Source organism: Pinus tabuliformis, chromosome 2_1 (genome assembly GCF_031772625.1).
Source record: "Pinus tabuliformis cultivar Carrire ecotype Pingquan chromosome 2_1, CPIR1, whole genome shotgun sequence".
NCBI classification, from domain to species: Eukaryota; Viridiplantae; Streptophyta; class Pinopsida; order Pinales; family Pinaceae; genus Pinus; species Pinus tabuliformis.
In genome coordinates, this window is record NC_142299.1 from 682,289,823 (window position 1) to 682,296,900 (window position 7,078).

Below are 7,078 nucleotides of genomic sequence, written 5' to 3' on the forward strand. Positions count from 1 at the left end.
GGGTGCTCCAACATTTCTCATAAAGAAGAAAGATGGTACTCCCATATTGTGCAATGATTGCATGCATCTGAACAAGGTAATGATTAAGAGAAATTACCCATTATCGAGGATTAATGATTTGTTTCATCAATTTAAGAGATCAATAGTGTTCTCTAAGACCAACTTGAGATCAGGATACCATCTGGTACGCATCAAGGAAGAGGTTATCTTCAAGACTATGTTCAGGATCAGGTATGGGAATTATGAGTTTGTTATAGTTCCATTCAGTTTGACTAATGCTCCAACTACATTGATGTGTCTGATGAATAATGTGTTGCGTCCTTATCTAGACAAGTTTGTTATTGTATTCGTTGATGACATATTGGTATATTCTAAAAATGAGGAAGAACATGCCGAGCATTTAGCAGCAGTGTTGAGATTGCTAAGAGAGCATCAATTGTATGCTAAGCTTAGCAAGTGAAACTTATTTAAGACTAAGGTGGATTACTTGGCACATGTTGTCTCTAAGGAAGGAATAATAGTAGATCTAGAAAAGATAAGGGCCATCATGGAGTAGACAACTCCTAAGAATGTGGATGACATGAGATCATTTATTGGATTGGCAGGTTACTATAGGAGGTTCATATGGAACTTCTCACATATTTCATATCCTATCACATCATTGTAGAGGAAAGGTAAGATGTTCGAATGGATAAAAGAATGTGCAACTAGTTTTGAGTAGCTCAAGCAATTGTTGACACATGCACTAGTGCTAAAGATAGTAAATCCGGACAAGGACTTTGTAGTGTGTACAAATTCTTGCAAGAGAGGACTTGGTGGATTTCTCATGCAAGAAGGACAGGTAGTGTGCTATGAGTCACGAAAAATGAACCAGCATGAGCATAACTATCTAATGAATGATCTTGAGCTAGCAATGATCATACATGCATTGAATATGTGGAGGCACTATCTTCTTGGTAGGAGGTTTGTATTGATGAGCGACCACAGTGAGTTGAGGGATTTCTTTAACTAGCTGAATATAAATGCCAGACAAGCTAGATGATTGGCCACCCTTAGGGATTTCGACTTTGAGATTAGATATAGAAAAGGAAAGGAGAATCAAGTTACAGATGCTCTTAGCAGGAAGGTACATGTAAATCATATAGCATCTATGAGCTCTGATGGGACAGAGTTACAGGATAGGATCTTGCAGGCATGACAACAGGATGACAAGTACATGGAGATCATGCATAGGTTATCGCTGAGTATAGGTACAGGTGCCGGTAGAGGTATAGGTACAAGTGTGGGTGTAGGTATAGTTTCAGGAACATGTACAAGTGTAGGTATGGGTACAGGTACGGTACATGTACATGTATAGGTGATTTGGACGCAAACTATCATCTTACGGTAGATTGTTTGGTGAGATTCAGGGATAGGATCTATGTACTGAATTACAGTGAGCTCAAGAAGCTTATCTTGATGTATTTTCATGTCAAGCCATATTCAGGTCACCCAAGATATCAGAAGACAATGACGACAGTGAAGAAATTCTACTATTGGTCGAATCTGAAGAAGGAAGTGGCAGAGTTTGTGGTTACATATTTATAGTTTCAGCAAGTAAAGGTAGAATGTAAGCATCCATGTGGTCTACTATAGCCTATAGCAATTCTAGAATTGAAATGGGAGATCATTTCCATGGATTTCATTATAGATCTTCTGGGGATAGTGAGACAGCATGATTCTATTATGGTTGTGGTCGATAGGTTCAACAAGGTAGCTCACTTCTTTCCAGTGAGGACTACATATTCATCCAATGAGGTAGAGCAGGTTTTCATCAGAGAGATAATGAGATTACATGGTGTTGCAAAGAAGATTTTATCGGACAGGGATGTAACGTTCACTTCCAAGTTCTGGAAAGAGCTATTTGCAGGTCTCGGTACAGATTTGGCCTTCAGTACAACTTATCATCCACAGATAGATGGACAGGTAGAGAGGGTCAACAAAATATTGGAGGATATGTTGAGGATGTATGTGATTAACCTGTAGAGGAAATGGAAAGAGTATCTTACATTGGGTGAGTTCACATACAACAATGGTTATCATGAGTCATTGAGGATGATTCCTTTCAAGGCAATGGATGGATGGAGTTCTAGAACTCCCATCATTTGGAGTGATCTGGTGAAAAGGGTACTTATGGGATTGGATATGTTGGTAGTCACGGTGAAAAGAAATGCAGGTTATAAAAAAGAATCTAAAGTCAACACGGGATAAATAGAAGAGTTATGTAGATCAGAATAGGGTGTTCAAGGAGGTTCAGGTTGGGGAGCATGTGTATTTTTGCATCAAGCCCAAGAAGATCACTTTGAAGATTGGATCATGTACCAAGTTGGCACCAGGGTATTGTAGGCCTTTTGAGATCCTTGAGAGGATTAGACCAATGGCGTATCGAATTGTACTTCCTACAAAAGTGAAAGTCTATGATTTTTCCATATTTCATTACTTAAGAGGTATATAAAGGATGTTGATCATATCATTGATTGGTATGTATTGCAGGTGGAGAGAGAAGGAGGGTTCTAGTCGGAGCCTCAATGCATATTGCAGCAGAAGCATCTCATGCTCAAGAAAAAAGCCATAGAGAAAGTTAAAGTGCAACGAAAGCATATTGGGCTTGAAGAAGCTACATGGGAGATGGTGGATCAGATGCGGGCCTTGTATCCTTGATTGTTTTTCGGTTGAGGTAAAGTAGTTTTGGTTTGATGTTTGGTATATATTTGGCATAGGTTTTGCTAATGTTTTGGTATATGCATATATGTATATGGATGTAAATACTGCCATGAGATAAGTTATAAAGCTCCAATAAGCAGTATGGTTCTTATTTTGTCATGTTGTCATGATGTTTTGATTTTATGTAGATATTTCATTGTAAATACTACAATGAGATAAGTTATAAAGATCCATGGGAAGTATTCATGCTTTTTAGTGGTTTTGTTGAGGTCTTGGTGTGGTTTAACACTGATGATGGTGTTCTCCAAGGGGGAGGGTTCTATAACAACACCAGTGAAAAGTTCATGTAATAAAAATTAATAAAAGAAAAATAAGACGATTGTTAAGGGAAACTTCTTCTAAGATGAATGTTGGGAAAAGATATCCTAGTGGGCATCATTGGATGTGTTTATGGCTAATGAAATTGGAAAATGGCTAAGGAAAAGGCATTAAAAGGAAAAAAAGGCATTTTGGTAGTTTTATTTATGAAAATAAAGGAAATTAGGAGAAAACCAAGGTGAAAGGTCACGGGTTGCATGTGAGGAGGAAATTGAAGGAAAATAATGGAAAATGATGAAATTAAAGGCCTCATTAATAAAAAGACTTATGAGGACCAGTTGGTAACCTTTTTTTAGTTCAAGTTTTGGAGCTCTCTCATTATTCTCTCTCTCTCACTTTTGGTCACTTAGAGTTTCTTGGAGCACTCTAGTTTTGGATCAAGGAAGGAAAGGCAAGCAAGGGGAAAGGAAGGAAGGCAAGGATCAAGGAAGGAAGAGCAAGATCAAACAACTTCAACAGGAACACTTGCAGGTAACATATTTCATGTGTGATTTCCTGGTTGGTTTTGACATGCATGGATTTGCATGTTGGTGTTTGGCTCTCTTGCTATCGGTGGCATGGTTGTGTCAGGTTATGCCACTAGTTTTTAGTCTAGCCTTACCTTTTTCTAGATGCCATGGTATGTTGGGATGTTTATCTTAGTTTTGAGATTTTATTTGCCATGTAGATTTCAGAATCTGGGGTGGAGGTGGTCTCAAGGTTCATTCCCAAAGGCCTATGAATCCCTTGATGGCTTTGGCAGGATACACAATAAAGCCTGAGGGAGAAGTCTCAATTTAGGGACTAGTGATCTAAGTTTGGATTGCAGTAAAGCCTGAGAGATTGGTCTCAGTTTATGACCTAGGGATACGGGATGGGATTGTGGTAAAGCCTGAGAGATAAGGAGACGGAAAATTCCTAGGGGATAGTAATGGATTCCGGATGGCATTCCAATTTTTGTTCGATTATGATCGGAGCACTGGTTTTGGTGTGATCACAATTTGGTGAGGGTGGAGGTGGTTTAACCTATGGATTCCCTTGGTTGTTTTTGGATTGGTTTATCCATGATATCCCACATTCATGCTTGGCATATGTCATGGGGCTAACTGGCTGAAAGAATGATTTGGTTCAGCCATGTTTACAGTCAGGTGGTATGTGGAAGTCCCAAACATAGTCAATTTTCCTATGATTAATGAAAGTTATGTTCTGTTGATTTTTCACTTTTTTATATGTGGATTTAACAGCTATTATATATCTATTATTTACATGGTTTTATGCTGGTTATAAGGATGGTTAATTAAGTAGTTCATTTCATGTATTTAATTGAAATTTTTAAAATGATGGATATAATACCTAAATAATGTTATAATAGTTCAAGGGACAAGGTGGTGATCCTTATTTTCATTTTTCATAAGATTTTTTAGTCATTCATGCTCTGCCTTGTATCTTAGACCTGTAGGTTGCATTGATGCTAAGTGTTTAATAGAAATTCAGTCCTAGTTGGGGATGGTCAGGCCTAGTCCTAAGGTTAGTCATTGGTTTATTACTCTTGTCATCGTATATTTTATGGATTTCAAAAGTTATAACAAGTTATGGTCAGTGGTTGGAATTTTGGGCTAGGAAAGTGCCTTGAATTCCATGAACGCTCGCACAAGTCTACTAGGAAAAGTCCCTAGACGTTGGCTTGTAAGCCTGTGAGAGCATCTAAAGTTCCATGGAAGCTGGCATGCCTATAGCATGAGAGTGTCTAGAGGTCAATATGTATAAAATACTAGTGGGACCTAGGGGTGGGATGTCTGAGTGGCTGAGATGTCTCCTGGGTGTGTTGTTGCTAATGTGGAAGGTATGGTTGATGTGTTCCATCCATTCCATTTCCTTAAGGTCACCAAGGAGGCTGAATCCCTTCATATTTGCCTCTCTCATCACATTTTTACCGTGGTTGTCTAGTCACATGTTTACCCCAATTTCCCTATCACTTGGGTAGATGTGGGAGGAGGGTGGTTATAATATTTAAAAGATTGATCCAAAATTCAACAACACATACCAGAAGCTCCTGGAATGAAGGAAAGCTCCAAATTTTCACCTCCATTAATGCACTGTTATTCCACCTATGACACCTTTGTGTTCCTTCAAGCGAGCATGGAAAGATGATTTGGGAGGTGCACTAAAGTCAGGTCATTGGACATTTTGGGTAGAGAAAAGATTGGCAGTGTTGCAGAAGTATGTTTATTGGCAAAAGTATGTTGTGAGTACATAAGATCCTGCACTTCTTGTGCCATTGCCAAACCAACTATCAATAAGAAAGGCCTATTATACTACTCTTCCTACTCCTAGTGTACCTTGGGAATCCATATCCATGGATTACATGTCGGGCCTTCCTTCTACTAAGCATGGAAATGATTTCATTTTCATGGTTGTCAACAGATTCTATAAGATGACCATTCTAGCATCCTGTAAGAAGAGTATCACAGTAGAAGCCACTGCTAATCTCTTCTTTGAATTGGTGTGGGTACACTTTGGGATCCCACATTCCATTATATTAGATCAGGATAGCAGGTTCCGAAGTACATTTTGGTCAAGTCTCTGATCGATTTTGGATGCCAAGCTCACTAAGTTCATGGCTTTCCACCCCCAAACTAATGGCCGAACAAAAGGTTGCCAACAGGATGATCGCACACATTATGTGCATGTACAACTCAAATCATCCATGTACATGGCATGAAAGCGTACCCTATGTCCAACACAGCTACAACAGAGCTCTCCATAGCTCAACTGGCCACATCCCTTTTTAGGTGGGATTTGGATTCTAGCGACTATGTCCCGTTCATATGGTCATACCATTTGAAGCTACTCCCGCAGATTCAACTCGTGTCCAAACTGAAGTTGACAGGGCTAACAACTTCATTGAGTGAATTCATCACATCTTCCAGTAGTTTCATGACATATTGGATATGGATAATGCTAAGTACAACCAATGTAATGATCAACATCAGGTGCCACATAAGTTCCAAGTGGGCAACAAATTTTGGTTACATTTGAAGAAGGAGTGCCTTGTTGGGCCCCACTGCAAGCTTCACTCACTTTGATATGGGCCTTAAACCATCACTAAGGTTGTAGGGGACAATGATTTTGAGCTTAGCATTCCACCATTCCTTTGCCTGCATCCAATGTTCAATGTGGAACGCCTTCGACCATACTTCCCACCATTACTGGACAAATCAAACATTGTAGAAAAACTCATACCAACAAAGTTAAACCCATGTTAGTTTCCGTCTTTACAGCCTTCCTCCAGTGATCAAACATGATCTTACAAAGTGATTTTAATGTGTCAAGGTCAAATTTTGTCATTTCAGTGAGTCTTCAAGCAAAATTTGGTCACTAGGCATTGGGTCTAGGGTTTGATTTTACTCTTGTCAAAGTTGTCCAAATTTTGGTCCATGTCATAGTTCAGCTGAGTGAACCATCATTCAGAGAGTTTTCATTATCATGTCAAGTCCCACTGGGTCATTTTACACCTTGTTCATGCTTCAGTTGCGCCTAGGTAAGGTCATTTCCCTCTCCTAGGGTTTTGAAGCCAATTTCTCTTGGACAGCCAAATCATCAGCAAAAATTGTATCCGGATGTTCATACACCTTCCCCTATCCTTAAAGTACCTTATCAAACACTTCCCATCACCGAGATCCCCCAAATTCCTCATTTTCGCACAAACCCTAGTTTCTTGCAACAACCTGGCAATTTTCTAGGTTGAATCCGACAATTTTCTAGGTTGAACCTATGTTTTTCCTTTTTGGACCCCTTCCCCTCACTCAATTTCAGATATTCCACTTTCCCCTACTTCCTAACATCCCTCCCTACCCCCAAAAATTCCCTCAATAATTTAGAAGCTCCCTATCCCCTTCATTTCTCTTCATTTCGACAAATCCCTTGTTCTAACAATCGGGGTAGGTTTCCCTCAAATGATGTTTCTGAGAAATCAAAGATGAATTTATGAAAACTGAGAGAGGTTTTTGTCCAAAAC